Here is a 10799-nt window from a genome sequence, read left to right as displayed (position 1 = left end):
GCCAGCTTCCCGCGGCCGGCACCGCCGGGCCCCCCTCCCCTCGGGCTCGCCGGGGACTCGCCCGGCTCTCCGGGGCAGCCCCGTGCCCGCCGCCCGGTTGGCCCCTGCCCGCCGGAGCACGGGCCGATCGCCCGGTGTGTCGCTCGCCGCGCCTTTGTTCTGGCGGGGAAGGGGCCGGTGTGCCCGGGGGGGGTCAAGTGTGTGTGCGGGTGGGGCTGCGGCTCCTCCTCGTGGAATCGCTCTGAGCTCGAAAACAGCCCGGCGGACCCGTCCCCCGCGGCTCGCAAGCGACGCCGAAACGCTTCCAGGGGAGGCGGGACGGTGCCTTGGCCGGCCCCGGGGGTCTGCTCAGCCACCGGCTCGTTCTGAGTCCCCCCCCCTTGGCCACGCTGTCATTTAGGGACGGCCCGGCTGCCTCCCCCCTGCCCAGCGCCCGTCGTGCCAGCAGTCGGTGACCCTCTCCGGCGTTACTTTGCCCCGCGCCGTGGGCACTCCTGAGCCTCCTCGGACTGAGACTTGGCTCGGGGTGAGAAACTTTGGGTGGCTCTCAGTCATGAGGACCGCTGGCATCTGCGAGGCACCCGCGGGCTGGCAGAAGGGAAGTGGGGCACCTCCGTTATGCCCCTGGGCTCGGGAGCCTGGACAACAAAGCTTCCTCTGATTGTTGGAGAGAGGGGTGGACCTCCTGGAGAGCCTGCCTTGCCAAGGGCTCAGTGCCCACGCCTTTCCAGGGAGCCGGTGACGGTGGAGCTCGCGGGGGTTTATCTGGGAGGCTGGGGCTGTCCTGTCCCCGGTGGGGAGCCCGTGTTAGGGCTGGAGGCTCCTGTCCCAGGGCTGTGGCACCCAGCCTTGCCCTGGTCCCGGTGAGCCGGAGGGGAGCGTCTGGGTGCACGGAGCCTTGTGGTGTCAGGGAACTACAGCTGCCCGTGGTTTCACCGATGCACCCCCTGTGCTGCTGCGCCGATGCTTTCGGACTTGGCTGCCCAGGTCTCGGCGTGGAGTTGAGAACAGGCTTGTCCTCGGCCTTGCAGGAGGCATGGAAAGCTCAGCACCTCCAGGCCGTGCTCACAGAGTGCAGTTGGAGCTTCCTTGTCTGCGCCTTCTCTCCGGGATGTGGTGAGGTGGGGTCAGTGGCTGGCTGGAGACTCCCAGGCTCTGATTCCTGCAGCTCCCGTGCTTGGCAGGTCTGCAGGGCTGGGGCTCCTGCCAGGTGTGTGGGGCAGTGTCCGCCCCACACAGGTGTGTGTCCGCCAGGTCTGTGGGAAGCCACGTGACGGGAAGAGCCCGGGCAGGGCAATTGTTAGTCTTCCTTCCCCAGGGTTACCTTGCTGCTCCATCCTGTTCCCAGGGCTCTCTTGAGGCAGGTTCCTTACCTGTGGGGCGTTTGCCCACGCTCTGTGAACAGCAGAAAGGCAGTTCTTAAGAAGCTGCTCCCTGTCCCCTTGGCCGAGCTTGGCCAGACTCTGTGTGTGTGCAAACTCCGAGCGTCCTTTACCGTGCGCAGCAGCGCTGGAATCCTGCACAGAGCCTTCCTGGAAGGGGTGGGAGGATGAAAGTGCTCGCTTAGTGGAGCGTGCTGGGCTTGCCTGGGCTGCCACAGAGGGGTGAGCCTCCTCCCTTCCGACGTGGAGGTCAGGGCCTGATCTTTGTGGTTGAGGAGCCCTTGAGGCCATCCCTTCCCTGAAGATGGGCTGGGAGTCAGATGAATGGTCCAGCCCAGACCACAGAGCCCAGCGTCTGTCCCTGGATTGTCTCTCATCTCTTCCCTCTTCCAGCCTCTGGCATGGAGATAAGGCCTTGGCCCATTGTATCTGCACTGGAGGTGGCTTTAGGACACCCAGAAAATAATAGCGTGGCTTGGATCGTGCCTGGAGGGCTGTTGGCTTCTCGAAATAGCTCACCAGTGTCTGTGGCCTTAGGGAAGAGTGCTGGGTAAAGCTCTTGGTTTCTCTTCCCAACAACCCCTCATAACTGTCTCTCATTTACTGCTGGCAAGGACAGAGCCCTTTCCCAAGACTGTGGTGATGCCGTCTCCAGGGAAGTGCAGAGCCCTCCTGGCTCTGAAATCCCGTGTCTCTGCAGCGTGGTGGCTGTCCCTCCATCCCCGCCTCACTGAGAGCGGGGAAGCGGAACCTGGAGCTGGTTTGGGTCAATAAAAGACAACAGGTGTTGCCTGGATGTGATGACAAAACCCAAACCTGGGTGATTCAGGCACTCCTCCGTGTGTGACACAGGGCTTGGCCAGCGGAGGAGGTTGTCCTCTGGCACGGAGTGCAGGAATGTGCCTCAGCGTGAGGCTGTCGGAAAGGGGTTGGATTTACGGGCTCTCGACCAAAGTCTTCCAAGTTCTCCGAGGTGGCCACAATCTTCTCTTTTGCTTTTTATCATCTGAGGAGGCTGTCTGGGGGAGGAAATGGTTTCTTAGAGCCAGTTCTGGTGCTGGAAACCCCCAGCAGCAGGCTGATGAGTCCGTTGGCTCCTGCCTGTCTTGTGCTTGTTGCTAATCCGCCTTCCTTCCCACCAGGAAGGCTGCTGGTTTGGCACAGGCCTGTCCCTCTGCCCTGTCCAGTGACTGCTGCATGTGGGGTGTTACCTGTGGATTAGTGTGCTCTGTCGTGTTCCCAGCCCCTGGGGGGGCTTTGGGGTGGCAGCGGGTGCCGTGTGATCCTCCTGTCCCCCTTTCCCTGTGGAGGAAGCAACTTTTCCCCGTGAGGAATATTCCTTCCTCGTGGTGGCCCGTACGAGGAGGGGCGAGATGAGGTGGCTGCTGGGTGTGGGGGCAAACCAGTGACTAAGGAACACAAGCTGCCAGGCGTGGTGCCAGCATGGGCCAACCCTTAACCGGGGTGCCTGGCACCTCTACTTTCATCTGCTTTTCCCGGCCCAGAGCAGCTGCTGCTCGGAGGTTGGCAGAGGGACGCCTGGCGTGTGCGGACCTTGGACTGAGGTGGGGAGGACTGGTCTGTGCTGCCCTGCAGGCAGCCTCCACGCTGGCTCCTGTGGAGTGCTGGGTGCCCAGGAGCTCGTCCCCGTGTCCCTAACCTTGTGCTGCGGGTCCACGGTGACCTTGTGCTGCAGAGCTCTGACCCACTGCGAAAATGCCCGTGCCAGCGTGGGCCTGGGGGCACGAGCCAGGCTGAGCCCTTCAGCCCGTGTTTGGTTTGAGTGTTTCTGCACCTAGATGTTCGTGCTGATGGCCCAGGGGGTGTTTGTGCTGTGGCACTGTGGCCTGGCCTTTATGGAGGTGGCTCTGAGGTGGGCAGTCCGTGGGTGTGCAGGTATCCTGGGAGAGGAGCAGTCTCGGTGGGGTGCTTGTCCAGGCCAGGTGTGACTGTCTTTCCAGCACAGGCAGGGAAGGGTCTGGACAAGTTGGAGTAGGTGCCAAGCCCTGGGAACAGCTCTCCTGTAGCCTGGCCAGGGTGGTGGTGCTCTGGAAACATCCACAGCTCCAGGGCTGGCGTGAAGTGGGCTGGTGTTGGTGGCAGCTCCGTGCTAGGCTCGTTTGTGTGAGGGCAGGAGCTGTTCCTGTGCCGCCATCCCAACCCCGGCTGCTCCCGCTCCTCTGGGCGTTGGCCTCGGTCACAGCGAACGTTGCTCAAAGTTCACTGGCCCTCCTGGGCACACCTGAGCTGTACCTGCCTCTGCTGTGTCCCCGAGGGCTGGGCTGTGGGCACCGGGCAGGGGGGAAAAGTGGCAGGAGCACGAGGGAGTGGGCAGCAGGAGGGCAGCTCTCCCTTCTCCCTTCATCCCACACAGCTTTTGCCACTGCAGAAGCACCTCCTGGGCAGGAGAACGGTTACCTGAGGCGAGTTGGATGGCCTCAGTGTGGATGGCTGTGGGGAACTGGTTCCCACCCTGTCCAGGAGGAGGAAGGCGTCTCGCTGTCCCCAGCCCGTGTGTTTTCCTCTCGCCCCCGTCTCACGTGGTGCTGGGGTGGGTCTTTTCCGAGAAGAGCCCCCAGCTCTCTCAGCTGCTTCCCGGTGCTCCCAGCTCCGGTCCTGGCCGGGTCAGAAAGGGGAGGTGGTGCTGCTGGAGCCCCGTGTGGGTGGGTAGCTGCCGTGGGTTGGGAGGGAGTGTGTGGAACTGCAAAGACGAGTTTTTCCGACCTGGAAGGGTGGGTCACCGGGGGTGTTTGCATGCTGCTGGCAGGCCCCTTGCCCAGTGGGGTAACGCATTCCTGCGAGCGTGTTGCTGCACGCAGGGGCTGCTGCTTGCCATGCTTGGCTCGGCTGCAGGCGGGCCGGCTCGCTCCCGGGGGAGGGATGTCCCCCTCCTGCTAACTGGGGTCTGAGCAGGAGGAGGTGGAGAGCCCAGGGGTGTTTCTGGGAGAAATCCTCTCTGATGTGGGGAGCCCGCCTGCTCCAGGCTGGCTTTGTACCCTCTCTCTTTTCTCTTTTTTACTCTGCTTTTACCTGCAGGAGGGAGCTTCCCTCCAGAGCACACTGGTGTGGCAAAGGGAGACACCTGCTCTCCCCTGATCTCTGCCCAGGGTCTGTCTCCAGCAGATCTCTTGGGTGGAAAACCACTCACTTCCCTTCTCTGTTCTCCTTCCCTCAGCAGCAAGAGGATCTGCCTTGGGCAGGGCCAGTGGATGGGCCTGGGGATCCAAGCTCTGGCATCAGCAAGAGCTGTGAGGGGGCTTGTGGCATCCCAGGGATGCCCTGTCCTGCCTCTGGGAGCCCTGGCAACCCCCCAGAGTGTCAGGGGGTGCGGTAGAGTTGTGCAGACAAGGTGAGGTGTGTGAGGGGGGCTGGAGAGCTGTCTGAGGGGGCAGATGTTGTGCTGGGGTTGTGGTGTTGGTGCTGCCACAGCTTTGCGGGTAACCAGCCCATCTCTGGGGCACAGCCCGATCCTCAGGGGGTTGGAAAACAGCACCTTCCGCCCTCTGCTAGTAGGATGCTCCCAGCCCTGGCCAGGAATGTGATAGCACTGTGGACGAGGAACCCTCAGATGTGTTCCCCAGAGGCAGGACACTTGCAGCAAGCTGACCAGGCATCTGTTCTCCTGGTGGGCCGTGCTGACCTCCTGGCTGGCACAGCTGGCTGAGGCTGATGTTGGTGCCCGTGCCCAGCATTCCCAGCCTGGTTCCAGCTCGCGGTCCAGGGGCGGTGGGGAGTGGCTCCTCTTGGCAGGACGTCGTGTTTAGAAGCTTACAGGAAAGGGAAGGCACGATGTCATCTTCCGTCTGACCAGGAAGCGCAGGTTTCCTTCCCCTCGGCTCGCACAGGAGTCTGGGAAGCTGCTTCTCGGGGAGAGGATTGGAGGAGCAAACAACTGGGATGGGGGCTGGGGTGGGATGGAGTCCTGCTGTCCCTCTGTCGCTTGGCCAGTGTCGTGTGGGTGCTGGCTCCTGCATGGCCGTGGGCACTAAAGGGCCTTGGAGAGCTCTGGGGGACCTGCTGTCATCCTGCCTCAGTCCCCTTCCCCACCTCCAGCCCTGATTCAGTCCCTGGCTCTTGTCTGATGATTCTCCAGTGGCTTTCCTTCACCCATTCATTACTGCTCTTGGCAGGGCCCTTGGAGCCATCTCCACGCCTGCAATTAAGAGCGCCGGGCACCTGATGAGGTCATGCTGAGCAGAGCCGGGGCGTTCAGCCCAGCCCCGTGTGGTGGTTTGTGCTGTGACTCAGCCCATGGCCACCCTACCTGCTCGGGGAGTCTGGGCTGGCTGGGGCCAGGGGGTCCCACTCCTCCTGGGCCGCTCCCTCGGGCCGGCTTGGCTTAATCTGGGCAATTCCCTCCTGGCCACTCCCTCCCCAAATGCTCCTTCGCCTGTTTGCTCAGCGTGGGGAGGGGAGAGCGGTGTGTTTGGTGTGGCAGAGGGAAGGGCGCCCTGTCTGCCTCAGGGTCCCTCTTGGGCGGGGGGACCCCACATGGGGTTCCCGGGATGGGTGGGGGGCCCTGTGCTCCAGCCCTTCTCCCCATTCCTGATCGCTGGTCCTTGGTGACTTGCTCCTGCAGGGAAGGCAGGCAGTGCCAAGCCCAGTGATGCAGGTTGAGATTCCCCCTGTGCCTTCAGGCCCTGCTCCTTTGTCCACTGGTTGGAGCAGGGTAACCAGAGCCGGGGCTGGGCCCTGGTGCTGCAGGTGTCGGCACAGGAAATGATCTCAAGTGGCTTCCTTGGGAAGAGGGCTCTGCCATGGAAGGGGGCCCAGATCTGTGTGTTCAGGTTCTGGGCTGGCACAGCTGGCGGTGGGTGCTTGTGCCCACGGCCTGGTGGAGGGAGGCTTCCCCTAATCCTGCTGGGAATGCTGGCCACTGGGCTGTGGCCTCTCTGCTTGGGGACAGCCAGTGGCACGTGTGAGCCCTGGAGGAGCTCGTGTGCTCCTGGGATGGGGAACCGGAGCAGTTTCTCTCATCTGCCATGCCCTTGGCTTGGGGAGGCAGCTCCTGTGGCGCTGCAGCCTCGGGTCTCACTGAGAGGGACTTTGCTCCCTGGACTCTGCCAGCACAGCCCTTATCTCTGTAGCACTGGGCTCTGTTTGTTTTCCCTTCGGGAGAGAGGCAGCTGAATGGGAAAGCTGAGCCTGGCAGAGGGTGGGGGAACGGGTGAAGGGCAGGGACATTGGTGTGGCTGGAGCCGGAGGGGGGGCACATTGACCTTCATCCTGATGCCGGGGTCCTGGCTGTGGGCACAGCTCATGTCCCCCATTGAGGTGGCTGCTGTTCCTTGGGTGCAGCAAGGAGCCAGGGGCTACCCTGGTTCACCTGCTGCCCCTTGGGCTGGGACAGCAGAGCCGGGGGGCTGCTGCCTCCCCCCCGCCGTGGCCCAGGAGCCGCTGGGGTGAAGCAGGAGCCCGCTGGCTGCCGGAGCGTGGCCTGCCCCGGGAATGCTCTGGCCCCATTCCCAGAATCCGGCGCTGGGTGTTTGTTTGCTGCTGCGCCCCCGAGGTCTGGTGCTACTGTGACAGGAAGCGGGGACGCCGGGGGAGGGAGGCCGGCCGCCGGCTGGGGATGTGCCTGTGAAATCCCTTTGTCCCTGCCGAGCGCTCAGCTGCGAATTCCCACAGCGAGGAGAGAGCCGCCTTTGTGCTGCTGCAGGGCTCCCGACATGTGAATCTCCTGGGCCCCGGGGTGTGAGCCGTGGGGCTGGTGCACAGGGGCGGTGGGGACCCTGCCTGCTGCCGTCCCCAGGGTGGGGGACCCAGGGGAGCGGGGCTGCTGGGGCGTCCGTGGGCAGTGGGATGCAGCGGGATGTTGCTGGCAGGAAGGCTCCAGCCTCGTGGCTGCGGGTGGGCAGAGTCTCTGCCCAGAGCCCAGCGGTTTGGCTGCCCTCCTGCAGTCCTCTCCTCCCCAAAAGTGCCGAGGGAAGCTCATCTCCCTTCCCCTTGCCGGGGCGCAGGCTCCTCCGTCCAGCTGGTGCAGAGAGTCAGCAGCTTCCCGGCTTGCCTGGAGGTCTTGCCCCAGGCCCACAAGGAGGGAAAGAGCTCCTCGGAGAGGGGCAAGTGGCCCCTGGCGTGCCTGGGAGGACAGCTGCCCCGCCGCAGGATTGCTGGAATACCAGCAGAACAATCACAGCTCTCCTTGTGGCTCACCCTGCACTGCTCCGTTCTTGGCTGCCTTGCTCTTTGTCCTGCTGGGATGGCCAACAGCACGGGCCTGGTGACCTCAGCCCAGCCAGGGACGGATCCCTTCCCCGGGGGATTGCCCACCGTGTTTCACAACCGCCTGTCCAGACCTGTCCTGTGGCCCCGATGGGTATCTGCAATCCCAGCCCCCTGCCCTGCCAGGGGAGCGACCCGCGCTCCTGCTTCCTCCCTCCGGCCCCACCCTGCCCTTATCACTCCCTCCTCATCCTGCTCCCTGGCTCCCGGCCTGCTCCCTTATAAGGTGCGATCTGCGTCCTGGCTTGCATCTCCAGGTGACTCCCCTCTCCAAGGGAGGCTTTCCCAACCCATCCCGGCTACGTGGCCTCTGTCCCTGGCGCTGGGGGTGGCAGGTGAGGTAGGTAGGCCGGGTGGCGATCCCGCTGCCAGTCCAACCAGTTGGGTGTGATGGGCGGAGGAGAACGGCTCCCTGCCTGTTCCCTGCCCATGGTGGCCACTCCTGGGTGTTCCCCTGCTGGGCCGGGCACTGGGGGCACAGCTCCTCCCGAGGAAGGTGGGGCTGCTCCAGGGCAGGTAGGTGCCCAGGACGGTGTCCGACCTGCTGCCGGAGCAGCTCTCTCCTGCCCAGGGAGGGCTGCTGGCCACCTGCCAGCCTGCCCAAAGTCCACTGCCTGTGTTCTGTGACCTGCCAGCGGGGAGAGCCCTCCCAGGGGCCAGGGAGGCAGCTGGAACCCGGGGCAGGAGGTGGGGGAACCTCTCCCCTGGAGTGGGGTCTGGCAGGGCCAGGGCAGGCTGGGCAGTGGGAATACGGTGCCTCGCACAGCCTGGCAGTGAGGCTGTGTCAGCCCGGGTAGGGGTCCCTCGTGGGTGGGCTGTGGGCACCTTCCTGCCTCTGTAGGTGGGAGAGAAACAGCCAAAACTCTTCATCACCCACGCAGGAATGTGGGATTTGCTGCCCATCATCAGCTGCCCTGGTTCCCCCGTGCCCCAGGGACTGTGGGTGCTCTGGGCTGGACACAGACGTGGGTGAGATGGGGTGAGCCTGGGCCTGCTGCCTCGGGCAGGCTGAGGTCCAAGGGCTGATGTTTGAGCCTGGACCCTGCTCTCGGGGCAGGGAAAGATGCCAGCGCTGCCGGTTCATTTATTTTTTAGGTAATTGAGACTGACCAGGAGCCTGTGGTGAATTAGCAGGGCTGTGAGCCTGTGCAGGGCAAGTGCGCTGCAAGCGCTCGGACAACTGCAGGCTTGAATTATTGATGGAGTCTCTCTGTTTCCTGAGTGCATCGTGATTGGCAGCTGGAACCAGGAGAATTTGTTGCTTCCTCTCTCTCTTGAGGACGGGGGTCTAGTGTTGAGAGCTTTTGGAGGGCGGGCAGCCAGCTGGCTCTTCTCGGGCCCTCAGACTAAGAGGGAAAGGCCAATTAGAGGAGCAGTGTTGCCATTTTTTGTGTTGGTATTGGGGACTGTGTTGGAGCAGGAGCAAGTTCCTCGGGCAGTGCATCCCTCCTTGTCAGCCTGGCAGCCCCCACGGGGGCTCAGCCAGCCTGGGTGAGGGGCTGGGTCCATCCTGGCTCTGATGGAGCTTGTGCCTCACAGCATGGGGGGGCTGCCAGGGGTGTCCAGCCACGGTGACAAACCTTGCCACGTGCCAAACAGATGCCTGGGGGACACAAACAAGCAGTAAAGCAGAGGGGAGGGCTGATGCAGCTCTGTCCCCCCTCCCTGGTGGCAGTGGGACAATGGGAGTGAGCACCTGGTGTGTCTCTTAGCAGGGAGCCAGGGCAGGGCTGATGTGGCAGAGGCGATTCTGGCTTTGTGGGTACTTGGGTTGAACTTTGCCCAGAGTATTCTGTGCTGAGGCCGTGGCCTTAGCCCCAGAGATCCCAGGAGCATTGGGTGACAGCTCTCTGGGGACTTGGGGCATGGAGCAGGGCTGGAGCAGGTTGTTGGAAGGACCCAAGCAGAGTGCTGTGTGCTGGAGATCCATCACCCACGCACTGCAGTGGTGCTGCCTGTCAAGCCTCCAGCCCCAGTCCTATCTGTCGGATCTTGTCCGTTTTCCCTGGCTTGTGGAGTGCAGTTCCCCATCTGCTGGCTCAGTCTGGGCCCTGGGGTTAATCTTTCTGTGGCTGACTCCAGGGAAGCACTCCTGGTGGGGAGCCTGCAAGGCCTGGACTCCATCCTCTGGCAGAGGAGGGTGCAGGTGAACTCTAGGTGGGTATGTCTGTGGTTTGGCCCTGGAAACTTTTATTTTTCCAGGCAAAACATTTGTTCTGTGGGGAGGCAGTTCCCCTGGAGAAGCCAGGGCAAGGGGTTTTAGAAGAATATCCCTTGCCAAAGCTGCCCCCAGTGGAAGAGCTCTGGAGGGCTCAGGGTTTAGGGTGCCTGTCCCCGTATTATCAAGCTTTTAATCCAGCCAGGAAGATCAGGGTGGGTCCCTCTGAGGAGGGAAGCTCCTCAGGTGGGCTGGCAGCTGTCTCCTGGCCAACAAGCAGGCTGTGCTTCCAAAGCTCCACAGGGGTGACATCTCTCCAGTAGACCCGCTCTGGCTTTGGGACCTCTGGGCACAGCCCAGTGTGGGGTTGATGCCAGGAAGCTGGGAGATAAGGCCAGGGGGAATTTGGATGTGAAGCTTTCTGGGTTGCTGCATTGATCCCTGGAGTCCCCCTGTTGCAGGGGGGAGGACAGAGGAGAGTTCTGCCCCTGGGGCAGGAGCTGCTCAGGGTGTGCTTTGTCTTTAGGCTTTTTGGTTCACCCTGAACTGAGCCAGCCGAAATATTTTTGGCTTGCTGGGGTTTTTAAGTAACGGGTGTGTCAGCAAGTGCCTCTCTCATGATGAAAAGGCTTTCATGAGCCGTCCTCAGAGCTGGTCAGGGTCTGGCTCTGGAAGAATGCTCTGTAGTTGGATCTTCAGAGGCTGGGGGGGGAGGAGGGGGAACGGGCGCAAAGCGATCCCTGGAATTTCACCCTTGCGGGTTCCGGCGTCCTTGGCTTTGCACTGTCACACCAGCAGCTCTCTGGCTGCCTGGCTGAGGCTCTCCCCTTCCTGCCTTCCCTGTCCTGCTGCAGAGATGGCCAGCGAGTGCCCCAGACTGGCATGGGGACGTGGCAAGGGGCTGTGCTGTGCCCAGGGAGCCCCTGTCCCTGGATGCTGGCCTGTGAGCCACCGGGAGGGACATGGGGCAGGTTGCTCCCAGCTGGGCGGGTGCAGGGCTGAGTTTGGGGTTTGTGTGCCAGCCAGGACAGTGCAGG

The 10799-nt window shown here is 63.0% G+C and overlaps 1 protein-coding gene across 2 annotated transcripts in view; it reads left to right on the top strand.

The window, feature by feature from the left end:
- The first annotated feature begins 6912 nt into the window (after nt 1-6912).
- The window catches only part of CTNND1 (catenin delta 1), a 21518-nt gene continuing 17631 nt past the window's right edge, over nt 6913-10799 (top strand). Inside the window, exon 1 of one of the 2 annotated variants that reach the window (XM_027670065.1) lies at nt 6913-7076. The gene's annotated coding sequence lies outside the window, so the exon portion shown is untranslated. Of the gene's footprint in view, nt 7077-7797; nt 7945-10799 lie in introns of those variants that run through there. The other variant, XM_027670066.1, reaches the window with a different exon arrangement.

Source organism: Corapipo altera, unplaced genomic scaffold (assembly GCF_003945725.1).
Source record: "Corapipo altera isolate COAL_440 unplaced genomic scaffold, ASM394572v1 276, whole genome shotgun sequence".
NCBI lineage: Eukaryota > Metazoa > Chordata > Aves > Passeriformes > Pipridae > Corapipo > Corapipo altera.
This window is presented reverse-complemented; position numbering and strand designations above follow the sequence as displayed.